Below are 20,907 nucleotides of genomic sequence, written 5' to 3'. Positions count from 1 at the left end.
AACTCTTTCTGTCTTAAAGTAGCTAGCACTCTAAACCAGTAGGTCTACACCACCTGCTGATTTGTAATTTCGGTACTTTATTCTAAGCTTGGAAAAGTTGAGTGCACTTACCATAGACCAGACACCTGGTCTGGAGAGAAAAACGGTTTCCACTGTTTAATCAAGCTGAAGAAGGAGCTTCAAGCGCCTGATTTCCATTGTGCCATTCATCAGAAAAACAAAAGCAAAGAGAAGATGGCTCTTTGAAACCACAGCTGTCTTCAGGGACGGTGAATTTTGTTAAAGAAAAAACCTGTAAAATCAAGGCCTCTGTTGAAACACTCATATGGCCTATTGGTTCAGCTGAGCCCCTTGAAGGGCTTGCTTTAGGAAGTTGAGCCTGGGGTGGCTTGGGAAAGGGGTACTGAATGGCTCCTCTCAAACTGAGAGGAGAACTTGGGCCAGGGGGTGGTGGTGACTGGAAAGAGGGGAGAGGAGAAGGAGGGAGAGGCACAAGCAAGGCCAAAAGGTCTGGGCTAGGAGTGGGTCGGGAGACCTGCCCAGTGCCAGGTGTCTGAGGGACCTTTGAGAACAGGCCGTCCACAAGAGCATCACCTGGTGTAAGGCAGCCCTGTAACGTCTCCCCACGGCAGCCTCCTTTTCACAGTAGCTTCTCGGAGTCACAAGTGAAGGGGCTGGTCCTGGGTGAATGGCACTAGGGCCAGGATAAAGGAGCAACCCCAGGGGGCAGAATGGAGAGCCCGAATTCCAGGGAGGCTGGGAAACAGAGCTGCCCTGCCCCATTTGTAGAAATCTCAGGAGAGCCCTGGACTTTCCACAGGACCTGGAATTGGGATTTGAATCTGTCTTATCTAGATCTTAAAGGGGGCAGGGCTACCCCAGCTGACATTAGGGCCTCACGTTTCAAGTGAGGTTTATTGAATGGTGTGATGGAGAAGATGATTAAAATTATGCATTTTCCTCAGGCCTGTGCTTGAACTATATCCAGTTTATGGGCATTCGGAAGTGGTTGAACCCAGAGGGTAGAGCGAGTGGCTTATTTTTATATAATGAGCGGTTAGGATGAGGGGATTCATTGACTTGCTGCTTGAGAAAAATGACTTGCTGGGAATTCAAGCTCTGAAAGACTCAAAGGCTACCAGACTGCACTTCCTCAGTGATGTGACTTTGGCGAGTTGTGGGGAACACTGACCTTGATATTTGTCCAGGGAGGTGCTGGGCCTTAGTCCCAAGCCGCACAACTGGGAGGCTCTGCTCATTTTCCGTTTCTGAATTGCTCACAGCTCAGTGAGGTCACAGGTGTTGAAGAGTTAGTTATTTAGCAGAAATGAGTTGTAGTCTTGGAAAAAGCTTAATGAGTTTGAATTGTGCTTAAAGTTTCTGTGGCTGCTACTGGGATTTTAGGAAAGGCTTTCCATATAGTTCAGTAATTTCCCAGAAAAACTGGTTTCCTTAGTTATGAACGTTAATTTAAACACACGTAATGTAAATGCACTAATGCATTTTGTACCCGGTGCACGGAACAGGGAGTTGGTAACAGGGCTTCAGCGTGGGACTGGGCTGAGGGGGCACGCTGGGACCGAAATCCTGGCTGACCTCCCCTCCCCCAGCTGTGCGCCCCTGAGTGGGGCTACATCTGCTAGGGAGGAAGGGAGGCCTCTTTCTCAAGTGCCTGCCCAGAGCGGGGGCCTTTCCCGAATTCACACCAGGGCAGCCTGTAAGCAGGCAATGGAAAGACCTTAGCAAATGATGCTGCATGACGTGGGCATCATTGTCTCCCTTTGGCTATTCTAAGATGGCAATCAGGGCGGATATCCCCGTGCAGGTGCCCACACCGAGGGAGGCCACAGGAAACTTGGATGTGCCTCAGTATGAATCCCTTCGGATTGATCAGTTCCCTGTTGGCTTGGGAAAATTAAAATATTTAGCAGACTAGTTATTTAACTCTGGATGGCAAACCGCTAGATATTCCTGAATTAGCATGGGCTTGCCTTATCAACACATTACGTTTTCAAGAGCTTAAAGATAAAATGTATTATGCCCACGTGACAGTCTCAGGGTCTTTGGAGTTCTGGAGGTGGGTAGGTGCCAGTGGATACCAGGCCTAAGCTCCATGAGGGCCTGGGCCTGGTTCTATTATTCAGTGCTGCGCATCCTGCCTTTAGCACAACGCTTGCCATAGAGTATGCAGTCAGTAAATGCGTGTGAATTGAAGGATGCATGAATGGTGCCCCATGGAGGTGGATCAGAGCAGAGGAGAAAAGGTAAACTTCACGTAGTGGCTGATCAAGTGAAACCACATTTCTTTGGAGCACATCTAAAACAATTCCTTCTTTAAAAGGAATTTACAGGGAGCTGGGGTTTGCCTTAGTAGTAGAGCTGAGTTAATAAGATTTTATAAAATTACATGTTTTCATGTATTTAACTCTAAGCATCAGAGTGTCTTTATTGATGTTACAGTTGCCTGAGAAACGTGTGTCGAGGGCATTCACTATTTTATTTATCAGATTTTATTGAGTATCTACTGTGCCTGACACTAGGGAGATGCAAATGTCCAAGGCACAGTGTCTGCCCTCACACTGCACACTGGTGTAGTGGAGGAATGGGCACTAGAACACATGTTTCCAATAATGGGCATCAAGTGCCATCGCACTTGGGTTCTATGTGAGCAAATGGGAGGCACACGTAACCGGGCTTGAATGGAATGAGGGAAAGCTTCCTGGAGGAAGTGGCTTCTTTGAATCCCTCTCAACATATATTATTCCTTTGGATTGGGTGGGCTATGGCTTTCCTATTCTCTCAGTCTTCAAAGGTGTAATCCCACTGGATGTTCTGCCTGGGGCTTGGCCACCGCTCCTTCTGGGGAAAGCAGCTCCCACCTGGGAGAAGCCTACACCTGAAAAAACTTCACCGCTTCCTCCACTGCAGCTGCTACTTGACCCACTGTGGAGGAGACCAGAATTACACTTAGGTATCTTTCCCCCAAAGCAGGCCAAAATTTGTTAAACAGAGCCTTGTACATAGGGCTTGCTGAATTAAAAGTAATATCCACTTATTTAAATACTCTAGCCATTACGTTTTCTGAATCTAAGCTGGCCATATTCTCAGATTAAGAAATCTGATTTGATGTTGTGAAGCTTAGAATTTTCCTTTCAAGAATAAAAATTCAAATAACTTGTGTTCCATTTCTTAGTGTTTACTTTTGTGAAGAATAATAAGACAGGACAACATTACAAAAAAAATGGGACCCTCTATCCTAGTTGGTGGTAGCAAAATAAAGAGCAAAAAATTGGTATGGGTTTAGAAAGTATCTAACAGTTAAATAACAATGGTCTCATTTTAAATAGAGTTCACAATACATATATAATTATGTGTGGGGTACACCCACATCCTGTTCTCGCTAAGGATGAATTTTGGAGGGGAGCAAATTTAAATGTATCGGTTATTAAAATGAGAGGCTAATAATACTCTAGATGGCAGGTGGTACTCAAGGCACTTATTGGTTGGTTCATAGAGAGCTCAGCTGCTTGGAGAAGTGGGACTGTGGTCACCAGTAGAAGTGGGAAAATAAGACGTGATGATTTACAAAGAATCCAGCTACCTAGGGATCATCTCCATCTGGATGACCCTTTCACATTTCAAACTCAACCCCTAAACCTCAACCTAAACCCTTCTTCTTCTGCCTTAAACCTGCTCTGTCTCCTGTGCCCCTATCCTGGTAAAGGATATCACTATCTATCCAGTTGCCCAAAGTAGAAACTTGGGTGTTTTCCTTTATTTCTCTCTTTTCTTTTTCCTCTTGCCCCTCACTCCTTTCTTCTAAATCACCTCCCAAATGCTGTGCGCTCTACCTTTTAAATATTACTTGAATCCAAGTGCTTTTCTCCATCCCAGACACTTCTCTATTTCAGACCTCTGTCAACTCTCGTCTGGCTTTTGCCGGCAGGTAGCAGCTTTTCTGATTTCCCCACCTCCCCTCTTACCTCACTCCAAACCATCCCCTATGCTGTGTCCAGAGCTGATCTTCTTAAAGTGCATGTCTAATGGTCCCTCATTTGCTTAAAACCCTTCTGTGGTCCTACACCACCATCCAGATAATGTCCAGGGTCCTGTGGCTCACATAGTCCTTCAGGAACAGGCTCTGGGGATCTTGCCAGCTTTGTCTGTTGCCCACCTCAACTTGCACGCCACAGTCAACCTCCTTCAGTTCTTTGAATACTCCTTGCTCCCTCTTGCCTCTAGACTTTTTCTCAAGTCCTCGCCTATGTTTGAAATGCTTACCAATCTCCTACTTTTCTTTCAGATTCAATTTAAACATGACTTCCTCCATGAAAGCTTTCTCTTCCTCAAGTCCACATCAGGCTTCCCTGATACAGGCTCCCACACTAGATGTCCTCCATCACAGCCCTTTTCTGTGTTGTCATTGCTTGTCACTTGAAGGTGGGACTCTCCCTGTCTCAGTGTTTACCATGCGGCTGGTGCTCCATCAATGTTTGTCACTAGATCCTGGGAGTCCAAAAGGGATGACTGCCTGCAGAAAGATTGGATAGCAAAATACATTATGATTTTTAAAAAATCTAAAGGAATTTTGTTCCCAACCCCATCTCTATTCTTTGCAGTTCTCTCCTCCAAATGCCACAAAGTTTTGACAACTGTGTGTAATGGGACAGGCTGGGATGGTAGAAAAAGCCCCAGACTCGGCCAACATTTGTTGTACTCTTGTGACTTGCCAGGATGTGTCTTAAGCACAATACACATGTTAACTCATTTAATCCTCAGAACAGTTCTTCTGGGTAAGTACTGTCATCTTTGTTTGGCAGATGAGGTGCAGAGAATCAGGCCCCAGCTCAAATCCATGCTCTATCACTTATTTGCTGTGTGACACTGGGCAAATGACCTCCCCTTCTGAACTCTCATCTCCTGAGCTACAAAATGGAGACAACACTTGCTGACGACTTGACTTCCAATGTTTCTGTTTTCTTACACACCATACATATTACACATTGGCCTTCGGCAGTTCAGTTCTGAAGGCCACCCATACACTGCTGTATATCAGTGGACAGAAGAATGTGAGCTGAGGCACGGTGATGTTCCAGCCCACCGGCCGTCAGTACAGCTTTAACAGCATAGCCAGTATGTCTGTTCCATTAAATATTTTATTGCAATTTTTCCTTTTGTATTATCAAATGTGTGGAAAATGAAAATAAAAGTTCTGATGCTAGTGATTAATAAGTACAAACTATTCAGTGCTGTGTCGGTTATTAAACTATCATCTCTCAGCTTCAAACCCACTCGTCTGTATTCTGCTTTGTGATGCAGGGACTGGGATTCTGCGAATAACATTCTTCCTTGGCCAGCTGCTTTCTTTTAGGCTCTGTCAATGAGGGACGTCGGAGGGAGACTGCAGGGCTAGATGAGGAAGAAGAGACTTTTTCCTCTTTGCTTTTGGTTTATTTCTGGCTGGCCCCCTGTTCCTGTCATCAGCATCCAGCAATGCTGCTCCTTCACTCTGGCAGAGGTAGTTCATTCCAGAAGCAGTTTGTTATGGGTTGAATTGTGTTCCCCTAAAACTCATATGCTGTAGTCCTAACTCTCAGTACCTCAGAATATGACCCTATTTGGAGATGGGGTCTTTATAGAGGTAATCAAGTTAACATGAGGGTGGCCCCTAATCCAATATGACTGATGTCCTTATAAAAAGAGGAAATTTGGACACCGAGATATGCATAAAGGGAAAACAACGTGAAGAAACACAGGGAGAAGACCATCTACAAGCCAAGGACAGAGGCCTTGAACAGATCCTTCCTTCACAGCTTTCAGAAGGAACCCACCCTACTGACACCTTGATTTTGGACTTCTAGCCTCCAGAATGTGAGACAATAAATTTCTGTTAAGTCACCCAGTCTGTGGTGCTTTGTTCTGGCAGCCCTAGCAGGTAACATACAGTTCAATCCAGTTTGAGTTTTTACCAACTTGCAAAGCCAATCTCATGGCATCCCTGAAGAGATACCATCACTGCTGGCTGGCCCCCTTTCTTCAGAAGTCTGGGTCCCAATCCATTGGTACTCTCCTCCAGATCCCTAAGTTTTAATAATTCCAACCTCTTCCCTTGGTTTCCCCGGGCTATGAACTCCTTCCTGCTTTTGCTACCTCTATGATAGCTTAGTGGTTTTTTGGGTTTTTTTTTTTTTTGCCTTTTCAGTTGCTTAGTTAACAATTCTTTACTACCTAGTTAAACATTCTCTATATTAAATTCTCTCTATTAAAAGTACTGGAGCCTTGTGGGCATGACCCTGGCCCGCTGAGCTGCGGAGGTGGGGCTGCTGCCCCAGGGTGTCTGGAAGGCTGGGCATCAAGCCAAAGAGTTGTTATTCTTGAAACTTAAGGTCTAATGGAATTTGCCTTCCCGCGGGACTTATCACCCCTTTCTTCTTTCCTATTTCTCCCTTTTGGAATGGAAATGCCTGTCCCACCATTTCATTTGAGAAGCACATAACTTATCTGATTTCACAGGTTCACAGCTGGAGAGGAGCTTGCCTCAGGATGAGTCATACCTCTAGTCTCACCTACATCTGATTTAGATATTTAGAGTTTGGACTTTAGAGCTGATGCTAGAATGAGTTAGCACTTTTGGAGCTGTTGGTATGGAGTGAATGTAATTTCCATGCAATAAGGACGTGGATTTTGGGGGCCAGGGGCAGAATGCTGTGGACTGAATTGTGTCCCCACAAAATTCATACGTTGAAAGCCCTAATCCCCAATGTGACTCTCACAGACAGTGTGACATAGAGATCCTTTCCGGCATAGACTTCTCCAGACTGTATTAGGTACCTCTCCTCTGATGGCAGGGACAAGGACCATAGAACTCACAAATTTAGCACATTCGAGACAAAGACGGCAACTTTTGAAGCAAACAGAGTGGTAGACTTTGTTTCCTCATTTGAATGTACATTGGACTTAAGCCCATTTGCTGAGTGTTTAATTGTTAAGGAAAAGAACTAAACTGAGGAACAGAATAAAATGTTGAAAATATATGAAGATTGGATTTAAAACTTCATATAATTTAGGGTGTCTTATTTTCTCATAGTAGCCTGCATGTTCCACATGCTATTCAGAGATTTTCTGTTCTCATGTTGGCCTCATTAGGCTGGGAGGTCCTTGAGGCAGGGCTGGAGGATATTTAGTCCCCTCTGGATCCCCTAGTGTCCAGCACTGTGGCTGGCCCATGCTTGGCATTTAATAAATATTGATTAAACTTAAACTTAAATTCTGGAAAAGGGCCCATTTCAACTGCCCATCATCAGTGTCGTCTTGGACCTGTCTATGACCCAGGACAGAGCCTGCAGGGAAAGGGGCAGCCTAGCAAGAGGAGTGTATTTTGTTGACTTCAGACAGAGAAATGACTTTCCGTTAAGGTGGATTATTTTGAGAGGGCTAGACATAATTTACATGCCAGTCAGTCAGGCAGTGGCCCAAACGGTTCTCATGTCTGGAGGGAATTTATGTCTCTGCTCTTTTTTGCTTAGAGTTTGAAACTTTTGTTATTTAATAATAGTTGTTATTTATTTATTTAGCACTATGGTATGTCAGGTTTGGTGCTAAGGACTTTACATAATCATCTCTCATTTGATAACCACAATAATGCTATAAGATGGGTAACCCATTTTATAGATGAAGAAACTGAGGATCTGCAAAGTTAAGCAAATTGTCAAGGCCACACTGTGGGAAATGAAATAACTGGAATTAAAATTCAGGTCTTTCTGACTCCAGTTTGGTCCTTTCTAATGGTCTGCTTTCCTGTTCAAGCAGAGCCCCTAGACCCTTAGAATGGAGTGACAGATCTCCTGACTCTCTCCACACTAGTATCCTCTCTCCAGGTACAAGCACTCTAGTTCCAATTATCCCTCTGAGAAAGTGATGGCTAAGTTTTCCAGTCCCCAGTTTAAATTAATTTACTATAACTTCACCTTTCCACACACCATACTGAAGGAAGCAGTTTACAAAAAGGCAGTGTGAGATTCAGAAGTGAGCAGGAACTTCTACTTTTGAGTGCTGTCCGCCTCAATATTTCCTGCCATATTTGTACCTGGAAGGATTAACATGATGATTAAGTATGTTGATGGATAGACTATTGGTTATACATGGTACCCTTTTTTTGTTTGTTTTGTTTTGGGGTATGCGGGCCTCTCACTGTTGCGGCCTCTCCCGCTGCGGAGCACAGGCTCCGGACGCGCAGGCTCAGCGGCCATGGCTCACGGGCCCAGCCGCTCCGCGGCATGTGGGATCCTCCCGGACCGGGGCGCGAACCCACGTCCCCCGCATCGGCAGGCGGACTCCCAACCACTGCGCCACCAGGGAAGCCCCATGGTACCCTTTAATAATAGTTTATCTTCTCATTTACTACATCCACAATTCTGAGCAGCAGTGTTGTTAACCCAGAATGGGGATCATCTAAAAGTCCTTCCTGAATGCTTTTGGTAAGTGTTAAAATGTTTCTACATATATTTTGAGAATCATAAAAGATCAGAGCTACTGAATCATATTTATTGTATCAGGTTTCCAGTATGTCAAGTTTAAAAGAATTTAGATTAATTTGAGAATCTCTGGATAATGTGGATGATATACCCAGAGACATACATGAAAGCTTCCCTTGAAATGGAGATATAGAACGAGTAGACTTCATTAACCCAATGTTTTCCTTGTTTTTCATCTCTCGTCTAAAGATGTACTGAAATTCGGCAGCTTGAAATGTCAAACAAACTTGCTCACATTTTTTCACCCTAGATGAAGTGTTTTAAGGGTGAGAAGGCCACCTGGCTGTTTTAAAATGAGATTGATTGGAAGTCCCTGTCCCCCAACTCCTACACCCCACACTATGCTACGGTCTTACCCTCAGCTGTTCAGATTCACACTTTAATTCTAAGGGTACATCCAGAGGTGACCGTCTCTGCTGGATTTATTTACTCAGCTGGGAGCTTGTTGTAAGATTGAGTCCTTGGTGAGGCTCTGGCAGTGGAATCCCTGCCCTGTACTGTGTCAGTGGAGCAAGCTGCAGCATTTGTTTTGCTTTTTTAAGATTTATTATTTATTTATGGCTGCATCAGGTCTTCATTGAGGCACGTGGGATCTTTCGTTGTGGCTTCTCTCTAGTTATGGCATGTGGGTTTTCTCTTCTCTAGTTGTGGTGCGCAGGCTCCAGGGCACGTGGGTGCTGTAGTTTGTGGCACACGGGCTCTAGCTGAGGCGCCCGAGCTCAGGAGTTGTGGTGTGCGGGCTTCTATCTAGTTGTGACATGCAGGTTTCTTCTCTCTCTAGTTGTGGTGCAGGCTCCAGAGCACATGGGCTCTCTAGTTGAGGAGCACGGGCTCAGTAGTTATGGCAGGAGGGCTTAGTTGCCCCGAGGCATGTGGGATCTTAGTTCCCCAACCAGGGATCGAACCAGAGTCCCCTGCATTGTAAGGCAGATTCTTTACCACTGGACCACCAGGGAAGTCCCTACTGCAGCATCTGAACTCGGGCATAAGGAAAGTGGTGTCCTTACCAGGCTGATCCTTCAGAGTGATTCTGAGCCTGTTCTTAGCTGCACCTTTCAAGCCTCGTTCTCCATCCATGCTGGAGATTGTGTGCTCCCCGGAGATTATGTGCTCCCTAAACACTCCTCCAAACATTTCAAATTTAAAATATAAAAGAATAGTATAATGAGCTCCCACATACTCTTTGATTTATCTTTATCTTTATCCAAAACATTTTCTTTTGCTGAACCATTTGAAAATAGTGGCAGGTATCATGATGCTTCACCTGCAAAAGAGCATGTACCTCCTGAGAACAAAGACATTATCCTACATAGCCACAATGCCACAATCACATGCAAGAAATTTAACCTTGGTATAATATCATTAAGTATAGTTCATATGCAAATTTTCCTTAAAATGTCCTTTATAGCTGCTTTTTTGGGCAATGTAATCAAACCTTTAATATCACGTTTGTGCTAGATGAATTCACACATAAACTGAAAATGTCTTAGACTTTTTAAGTATCCCAGGACTCAATTTTGATTAATTTTGTATTTCGAACCCAAGTCCATATTCAATACCATTTCGTCTAAGGATATTTTTAAACTTGTGACATTTGATATTAATATTTTTGGAACTCCGGAATACCCTGTGCCCAATATTCCCAGTATGTTAAAACTAGAAAGAAAACTCCTTTCTTTAAATGTTTTTGTTGTTGCTCTTTTTTAACCATGTTAACCATTTTGAAATGAAGAGCTCAATAATTTTAAGTCTATTCACATTGTTGTGCAACACATCTCCAGAACTCTTTTCATCATGCAAAACTAAAAACAAAACTCATACTCTTCTCTCGCAAACCTGTGTTCCCCGTATCAGTGTTGGCAACTCCATTCATCCAGCTATTCACACTAGAAACCTAGGCCATTCTTGAAAATTCCCTTTCCTTTACACTCCATATCCAATCCATCACCAAATCCTATTGATTTTGACTTTCATGTATGCCTCCAATTCATCAGCCTGTTTCTGTTCCCAGCCCTCTTTCCCAGTCCATGCTGCCATCTTAGGCCATCTGGATTACTGTGATAGACTCCACACTGGCCCCCTTTTCTTCCTGCTTATCCGTGCTGGCTCCTCATAATTTGTTTTCCATACAGAGACAGCTATTGTCAAAGTGCAAATCTGATTATATCTTACACACTCAATCCTCACTTGCTCCCCCAATCCCTCAGAGGTAAAGACAAAACTCCTTAACCTGGCCTGTAAGACCTTGCATGATCTGGCCTTGCCTACCTCTCCAGCTCCATCCCACACCATTCTCTCCCAACCTTTTTTACTCCAACCACATGGCCTTCCTCCAGTTCCTTATACTTGCTGTGGTCCCTCCTCACTGCGCTTTGCCTATGCTGTAGCCTCTGCCTGGACAACGTTTCACGCAGGTACTGCATACTCATCCGTCACAGCTCAGTCATCAGAGAAGCCCTCGCTGACTTCTCTGACCGGCTCACATTGCCCCTGATAAAGTTTTCCACCAAGTACATTTCCCTCAAACATTTAGAATGATTGTAGTGTGTGTGTTGGTCTCCTTCACTAGACTGAAAGACCCTTCAGGGTAGGAACTGTGTCTCTTTTTGCTCACCCTTGTATCCTGAGCACCTAGAACATACTCATGAACATCTGATGAACGAATGAATGCCTTTCCTTCTGGTCTTTTATCTATTTTCATACACTATCATGTTTGCAAAAATAGAAACATCTTGTACCTACTATTTTGTAGCTTTCTTCGTGTACTTAGCAATAAGCAAACATTTGGGGGCTGCTTTTATTGACAAAACCCACTCTTTGGAATTTTTTCTGTTTCCAGTTTACTCCTTGACTTTTCATTTGGAAAGTCCACTGTAGGGTTGGGTATAAATAGCAAAACTGAATTAGCACTGACTGCAGCTATGGTTTCTGATCTTTTTTCGAGGCCCATCTTGGCACCTGGCAACATCCCTGGTCCGCGCAGGAAGGGTAGTGCAGTGGTTAGCATGTGGGGGTCAGACAGATGAGCGTCTCAGCACTGTTCTGCTTCTGTCCCAGTGAGGCCCAGTTGAATAGAATGAGCAAAGTCTCTATCAAGCTACTTCAAGACAAGTGGGATCGAGGCAGAAATCTCTCTGAAGTCCAAGAGCAGAGCTGTAAGTAGAGCTAGAAGGTGGATCCAGATTCAGAGCAACCTCAGGAGCGACAGGAGCCCATGGCTCTCCAGCCAGTCTCAGGGTGACCTGTCTCGGCCACTCTCTCCATGTCAGCTTCAGTCTCCTCTTTAACCTTCCAAGTGCCTCTGCTTACTTACAGTTTTTGCTTTTCAGAAGTTTGGCTTGCAAATGGCTTTAACTTGGCATGGTTCTGACTCCATCTGTGGCATCTCTTGATAAATCTTTTTGCCACCTCTTTCTGCTCTCAAGTGGCAAACTCTGTTTCTTATTTCAAAATATATAGAGAGAAATAGAGAGAGACTCTAGCTGTCCCATCTTGTTGAGCCAGTTGTATATGTCCTTGAACTAATCTCTATATACACTTGGCTGTCTTTGGATGGAGGCATCCACTCTAGTTAGTAACAAGGGGAAGCAGCAGAGTCATGTAGTACCAAAAATGGCTTCCTGGGCAACAGAGGAGGTAGGCTGGGAATTTTCCATTAGAATAGGGCGTGGACAAATCAGATGCTATATCTGACTTACCTGGTACAGCCTGTGTGACCTGGAACAAAACACCCAACTTCAGTTTTGAGCCTTGGTTTCCTCAGCTGTAAAAAGAGGAAAGCAACCTATTTTATCAAATTCTCAGGATATAGGAAATAAGATGAGATAAAACACACAGAACACTTGACCCAGTAGCATCTCAACTAGTAAGAGGTACTATTACATCTCTTCATTGTAATAGTATCATCTATAACATATTAATGTTTATAATGAATATACATAATATATCTTTGAATATATTCTTTGAAAATAATATATTTTCATATTATAAATAAATATAATACATATAATGTGAGATATATATATATAGAGAGAGATATATGGAATAATGTAGTTTCAAATTACCTCTTTTTTTTTTTTTTTTTTTTAGATGTTGGGGGTAGGAGTTTATTAATTTATTTTTGCTGTGTTGGGTCTTCGTTTCTGTGCGAGGGCTTTCTCTAGTTATGGCAAGCGGGGGCCACTCTTCATCACGGTGCGCGGGCCTCTCACTATCGCGGCCTCTCTTGTTGTGGAGCACAGGCTCCAGACGCGCAGGCTCAGTAGTTGTGGCTCACGGGCCTAGTTGCTCCGCGGCATGTGGGATCCTCCCATACCAGGGCTCGAACCCGTGTCCCCTGCATTAGCAGGCAGATTCTCAACCACTGTGCCACCAGGGAAGCCCCAAATTACCTCTTTAATCCAGGTTACTTCTGGGAAGAATTTCCCAGATGGATAAATACTTCTATAAATTGTGACTCTAGGTAGAATAATATTTCTGACGCACAGGGTGGAGTGATGGGAATGTTTTTTTCCCCAGGGAGATGGTGGTCTATTGGCCCCTCTGTACTATGTGGAAGTGATCCAAGATAACATGGGGACAATAAAGAGCCTGTGGATACTAACAAAGGCTATTGTACTGAAGGAGTTTTTTGGTCTGGAGCCAGAAGCCAGATTTAGAATGAAATGCACACAATTTCTTTTCTACAGAAATGTTTGAATAGTAATAGTTAATGCTTACCTAGTGCTTACTATATGCCAGGCATTGTGCTAAAGGCTTCGCATGTATTAACTCATTTCCCGCTGTTCAACGTGGATATCTACAATTTACAGATAAAGAAACAGAGACATTGATCTGTTTTTTAAAATCCTTTCCATAAGCTATAACCAGCTGACCTTGCTTTGACCTTATGTCCATCTCTAGTCCTCAGTCCTCTGAATGCCATGGTTGGTACTGCGTTCTTCCAGGACTGGAGTCTTGCCTTGCTCCTCTGACTTCTCCCCACTGCCAGTGTTCTTCCATGAATTCCAAACCTGAGGGCTGCCACCAAAGCCCTTAATAACTTTTTTTTTCACAGCCCAGAGGTCTTTTTTTTTTTTTTACACGTACTACTCTATGAATTATAGGCAATGGGTTCCAGCAGCTCAGGCTCCTTTGCACTGGTTCTCACAAAATGTGCTTCTCTGGGGGGAGCAGGCTGGCACTTCAGTTGAAGCCAAGCACTTTTCTCTTGGCTTCCTTCTTTTTCTGATCGTTTTCCTTCACACGTTTCAGGAAGCTATCTCAGCTCTTAGAGGACTGAATATGCTCAGTGTGTACATTACTTCTGTTGGCAAGAATCTTGCCCTTAACTTGTTTGTTTTCAGCAATGCCAACTGCATGCTGGGTAACACTAGACTCTCCCAGTTTCGCCCTGGGAACATTTGTGGGGAATTCCTTTTTGAACATGACGTCTACAATATCACCTTTGTTGTAAATTCACATGGATGTGGCTGAAGGAACTATTCCATGCTTTCTAAAAGGCTTAGAGAACTTATAGTGGGTGCCTCTCTTCTTTCCCTTTGTGTTGGTCATTTTGGCAAATTACTGGAAGTTGGAAGTTTCAGCCAAAAAAGAGAAAAGTAGAACCCCTTAATATCTTGAGCAAGCTTAGCTAAGTGGCAAACTGGGACATGAAGTCATAATAGGATAAGGAATGAGAGGTTACGTGGGCTAAATGGCTCAAAAATCAGTGTCTATTGAGAAATTCCCTTTACAGGAAAACTGGATTTGCCTTCAGGGCAGGTGTAGAAGCTTGGAGGTGCCAAGCTGGGCTGTAGATGTGTCTGCCATGTCAAGTACTTGGAGGTGGGGACAACAGTGTCCGAGGAGGAGGGGCGGTGTGCTGACCAGGGTACAGGTCAGCTGGAAGAGCGTCCTGATACTGCTCTGTCTCTGTTCTAGTGAAGCCTGTTTAGATGTAAGGAACAGAGGGTTAATCCAGTTACTTTGAGAAAAGGGGGATTTAGGCAGAACGCCCCTGCAATCCGATAGTACAGCCTTAAGTGGGGTTGGAGGGTGTTACAGACTCAAGGTGGCCTCGGGACCTAAATTCTGTAAAGGGGAAGATGGTATATCAGTTGTGTGCTGGTTAAAAAAAAAGCCCTGATTCATAGCATTTATCATTCTGTGGTGTAAATACTCCTATCATGGCCAGTTTCAACCAATATGATGTCTTTGAGCTTGAAGCTGGGAAGAAGTGCGTGCAATTCAATCTCTCGAATCAATATGAGTCTATTCCAGGGCACCAAATTTTAACTTTTTTTTTTTTTCTAAATTTTCCAAGTTTCCAACAAGGTGATTTATTTTTGTTTTATAGTCATAAAAACACCTAACAAAAGTTATTTTTAAAAAAGAAATAGAAATAAAGAAATGGGACTTAATTAAACTTAAAAGCTTTTGCACAGCAAATGAAACCATTGCCCAAACTAAAAGACAACCTACTGAGTGGGAGAAAGTATTTGCAAATGATATGACATATAAGAGGTTAATATCCAAAATGTATAGGCAGCTCATAAAACTCAATGTCAGAAAAACAAAAAACCCAGTTAAAAAATGTGCAGAAGACCTAAATAGACATTTTTCCAAAGAAGATATACAGATGGCCAACAGACACATGCAAAGATGCTCAACATCGCTAATCATCAGAAAAATGCAAATCAAAACCAAAATGAGATATTACCTCATACCTGTCAGAATGGCTGTCATCAAAAAGACCTCACCACCACGTTGGTGAGGACATGGAGAAAAGGGAAACTTAGCACACTGTCGTGAGAATACAAATTGGGGCAGCCACTATGAAGAACAGTATGGAGGCTCCTCAAGAAACTAAGACGGGACCACTTTCACTTCCATCAAAGGAAAACATTACTATTTTCTCTTTTCCAACATTAATTGGGAAAATGTTATTGAATGCCTATAATAGGCAAGGTGTTTGGCATGCTGGAGGGGGAATAGAACTAGGGTGACCAAATTGAGTTTTGTTTTGTTTTGTTTTGAATGTAGAGGCTTTATTTTACTTTTCTTTTTCTTTTTCTTTTTTTTTGGCTGCGTTGGGTCTTCGTTGCTGCGCGCAGGCTTTCTCTAGTTGCGGTGAGCAGGGGCTACTCTTCATTGCGGTGCGTGGGCTTCTCATTGTGGTGGCTTCTCTTGTTGCGGAGCACGGGCTCTAAGCACGTGGGCTTCAGTAGCTGTGGCACACGGGCTCAGTAGTTGTGGCTCACGGGCTTAGTTGCTCTGAAGCATGTGGGATCTTCCCGGACCAGAGCTCGAACCCGTGTCCCCTGCACTGGCGAGATTCTTAACCACTGTGCCACCAGGGAAGTCCCCAAACTGAGTTTTCTCAGGACTGTCCCAGTTTTAGCCCAGAAAGTCTGGTATCCTGAGAAATCCCTCAGTCCAGGCAAACCAGGATAGTTGGTCACCCTACAAACAGAAGACACCTCCCACCTCTATAATCTAGAAAATGATCTCAGATCCACATCCTCAAGAAATATTTAATCATGTTTTAGGAGAAATAAAAATATAGGAAAATGAGAGAGAATATATAGCCGAACCTATCAGGGAAGGCTTCATGGAGATAGTTTCATTGAAGATGGCTATTATATATTTTTTTTAAAAAAACCAACATTGTAGGTATTTCTGGGAAATTATATTCTGGACTCTGCTTTGTAGCTCCTAAATCTTTGGTGAACATCCTTACTTCTGTAATGAGAAAAAAAGAAAATAACACTACCCCCCTCAACCAGAAACAATTTAAGTAGATTTCAAATATACATATAAAGCAAAAAGGATATAAGAATCATTACCAATCTTACCACCAAGATATAACCTGATTTAACATTTTTGATAGGTATATATCTAGGACAGTGGGTCTCAGCCAGGGTGATTTTGCCACTTGGGGGGACACTTGGCAGTGTATACAGACATTTTTTGACCGTCACAACTGAGGAAGGATGCTACTTGCATCCAGTGGATAGTGGCTAGGGATGCTGCTAAGCATTCTACAAAGTACAGGACAGCTCCCTCTCCCCCAACAAAGAATTATCCAGTCCAAAATGTTAGTAGTGCCACGACTAGGGAACTCTGTCCTAGGATGTACATATGGTTTTGGTTTGAATTTACAAAAGTGGTGCTAAATCTATGTATAGTTTTCTAAGCTGAATGTGTTGTATTTCTTCAGGCAGAGAAGGGGAAAGACAGTCTAGGCAAAGGGAATAAATACAACTCAAAGACAAGAAAACTCTAAGCATATTTAGAGACAAAATATGTAGTTATAAAATCATAGTGACAGAATACATCATAGCGGTTAAGAATCCAGGCTTCGAAGTAAGCAAATGCAATTGGAATCTTAACTTCATCTCTTTGGGTCAAGGGGCTGAGTGAGCGGGAAGGAAAGATGAGACAGGAGCTGTATGCTCTTCTTTTTTTTAAATAATTTTTTAAAATTAATTAATTTATTTTTATTTTTGGCTGCCTTGGGTCTTTGTTGCGGCGTGCGGACTTTTCTCTAGTTGCGGCAAGAGGGGGCTACTCTTCGTTGCGGTTCACGGGCTTCTTATTGGGTGGCTTCTCTTGTTGCAGAGCACGGGCTCTAGGCACACAGGCTTCAGTAGTTGTGGCTCTCAGGCTCAGTAGTTGTGGCTCGTGGGCTCTAGAGCGCAGGCTCAGTAGTTGTGGCACATGGGCTTAATTGCTCCGCAGCATATGTGATCTTCCCGGACCAGGGTTTGAACCCTTGTCCCCCGCACTGGCAGGCGGATTCTTAACCACTGTGCCACCAGGGAAGTCCCTGGACCTGTATGCTCTTAACAAGCCATTAATCCTTTATTAGCCTCAGTTTTCACATGCTTAAGATGAGGAACAACAATACCTACTTCAGAGGACTACTGTAAGCATTAAAAGAGATAATGGTTGGCAAAGCCCTTGCTTCTGGTAGGTGTTCAATAAATGGTGACTATGTTACTATTATTATTGTTAACATTTTTATTGTCAAACAAAGCATAGCTATAGAAAGTGACACACAGGGCTTCCCTGGTGGCGTGGTGGTTAAGAATCTGCCTGCCAATGTCGGGGACACGGGTTTGAGCCCTTGGCCGGGAAGCTCTCACATGCCGCAGAGCAACTAAGCCCATGTGCCACAACTACTATACCTGCATTCTAGAGCCGGCGAGCCACAGTTACTGAGCCCATGTGCCACAACTACTGAAGCCCGCGCACCTAGCCCATGCTCCACTACAAGAGAAGCCACCTTAATGAAAGGCCTGAGCACCGCAACAAAGAGTGGCCTCCGCTTGCTGCAACTAAAAAGAAAGCCCATGAAGCCATGAAGACCCAATGCAGCCAAAAATAAATAAATTAATAAATTAATTAATTAAATTTATTTTTAAAAAAAAGAAAGTGACACACAAACTGTATAGCCTAGTGAATTATTATAAGGCACATGCACCCTTGTAAACACCATACAGTTCAACTCTACACTCATGCATGTAATGTATGTCATGCTTTTATATATATAAGGATATTTGGTGGGAGGGTGGTAGTGATTGTTTGGGATGGAGAGAGGGTATATCACAATAGACTTCTTAGTATTTTTTTTCCATTTGGTATATTCCCATTTACTCAATTTTTCTTTTAAATCTTTTAGTAAAGTTCCTTAGTTTTCTCCGACGTTTCTTGTTAAGATTATTCCTAGGCATTTACATATGTTTTGTTACCATCATGAATGACATTATTTTTCCATTACCTTTTCCAACTGGATATTGTTGCTATACTGGGAAACAATTTTTATATTTTAATCTTGTTTCCAGCCACTTTTATAATTATTATTTTATAAACCTTGCAGAATTGATGTCTCACTGCCCCATCATTCACAGACTGTGAGTCAGGAAGGAGAGATTTCTCTGTAGGGAAATAGATGGTTTGTCTAGCTTGTGTAGGGCAATAGATGGCTCCTGTCTAAAAATCAATGATAGCCCCATACAGGGTGTTATCCCCACATATAGTGATAGCCTCATATGGGGACATGGAAAAGCAGCAACTAAAGATTCTGAGAAGTAGGAAAGAAAGGATGCTGAGATGAGCCCCTCTGACCTGTCTAATGCTAGGAAAGGAAAAGGGGGATTCTCTCTTTCTCTTGGACAGAGCAGTGGAAGTAGTAAGATGTTGGCAGTGGTGGTGGTGTTCAAGGCAGTGTGGCCCTGACAGATGTGGCAGTCAGAGGCCCAGAGCACTTCAGGGGCAGCTTGTGATGCTTTGATGCCATTGTGATTGTGACTGTGCCCTAGAAAGGCAGGCATGGTCTAGTTGGTCTTGTGAAGTCCTTACTGTCAGTCATAAGTTAGGCCCTTGATCATCAGGATGTAGCAGCAGAAAGCAGGAGCCAGAGCTTACTGGACATTGGTTAGGTTGGTGGACGGAGACCTTCAGGTCAGGGAGTACTGAAAGAAAGACAGAATCCCCTAACCATGATGGATCAAAGTCATAGATGCATTGAAGTGTCTCTGGGAAAACTTCTTCTTGGGATTGAGAGTCCACAGGATCACTAGAGAACAGTGGAAAATAGGAAGCATGGGCTTTAGAATCAACCAGACCTGAGTCCAAATCTCAATTCTGACACGCAGTAGCTATGTGTCTTAATTTGGCTTCCTTCCCAAAGCAGGCTGTAAGACAAGGATTAGATGCAAGTAGTTTATTTGAGAAGCATAGTGATGGGATGGGGAAGTGAGATGGGAAGGGCAGGAATCCCTTAGAAGATGAGTGGGTTACTACATTGGCAACTGAAGTTCAACACTTGGGAGTCCTCTGAAAGACGGTGTAGAACACACTTCAATGCTGTCCCACAACGAGACAAGGAAGCTAGCAGTTTTATCTACCAACTCTGGCCCTCAGTTGAAGGTCACTCTTGGGGGGCATTAACTCTCCAGCTCACCTCTGGTGAGTTGGCACGCTCTTGTAGCTGGAGAATGCTCTCAGGCAGAGTGATGCTTTTGGTGTGTATGGGAAGTTTTGGTGGGTCACCTGTAGATGGATATGGGCATGACACCGATATTGTGTGCTGCAATTATGTGATCTTGTCTGTTTTCATGTCTCTAAAATGGAGATCAAAGTACTTAACTGCACTGGATTAGTGGGAAGATGAAGTGCATTAGAATTCACAAAGCACCTCTTACCGTTCCTGGAACATAGTTGATGCTCAATAAATGGTAGTTTTAGTAGCAATAAGTTAACATGAGGGAAAAGTGGCTCTTCCTCTGTAGCTGACTTAAGACTTGTTTCTGTCAGTATAATTTGTGTTAGGGAAGATAGTTGACTGGGGTCAGAAGGGGCTATCCATGGCCTTAGGAATAGAGATCTTCCTTGAGTACAGCTAGCCATTGGTATGGGGACAGAACCTGTTCCTTACAAACATCATAAAGCCAACTAGCTTAGTAAGATACAATTAGATAGTTTTCTCAGTAGTAAAGCTTTTGCCAATGGTTTGTATATTTTGCTGCCTGGTAGGAAAATAAAGCTTCCACAGAACAGATTTATTTTGCTTGTATCTGTAGAGAATACTTACAAGTTCATGCTGAATCTCAGAACATACCCAGGTTGACATAGATGCACTGATTGTGTTTTTTAACCTTTCCGCTAAAATCTAATCGTAGATCTTATCACACTCACGGTGCAACTCTGTGTGTGCTTGCTTACTAGGAAAATGGAGGGTTTGGCGGGGAAGACAGCAGTTACCGGCTTATGTCAGGGGATGGGGTGGGTGGGCTTGCGAGGTAAATATATGGAACACTATGAGGCAACTTGGTGAATAGGATCTACCATGAATGAAGAATTGAGTTATATTCTTTATTTTGGTGTTTTGGGGGTGGTTGGATGGAGTTGGATTATGGCCAATGTTGTTTATAATCTGAGAGGTTCTAGAGGACAAAATGCCATGAGAGGCATCGGATCATGTGTTGTCCTCAGCTCTACTAGAGGGCATAGTTAGAGTCACGGAGGTGCAGTTCTGAGCTCTTCCTTGCCCAGGCCTGCAGAAGGGGTTCGGGTTGTACGTGTCCTTGTGGCAAGCCCAGGAGGATAACTGTACACCAGCCCACCTCCCTCTTCTGATTGTGTTCAGCTATCAGTTGGCTATTCCTTGATCTTGGGGGAGGTGCACTAGTCCCAGTGCATGAATCGTGTTTGGTGCAAGGCAATTGTGGTACTCAATTTATATTTCCTGGTGTTTGGTCTGAGGTGGCCAAGTGACATAGGAAAAGTGTGACGGGGATTTTAGGAAATAATTTTCTCTCTGATAAAAAGAGAGAGATGGAGGAGAAGAGGCCTGCCCCTTTTCATCCCGATTTTGGACCAGGGTTCT

Source organism: Physeter macrocephalus, chromosome 1 (assembly GCF_002837175.3).
Source record: "Physeter macrocephalus isolate SW-GA chromosome 1, ASM283717v5, whole genome shotgun sequence".
Classification (NCBI taxonomy): Eukaryota; Metazoa; Chordata; class Mammalia; order Artiodactyla; family Physeteridae; genus Physeter; species Physeter macrocephalus.
This window is presented reverse-complemented; position numbering follows the sequence as displayed.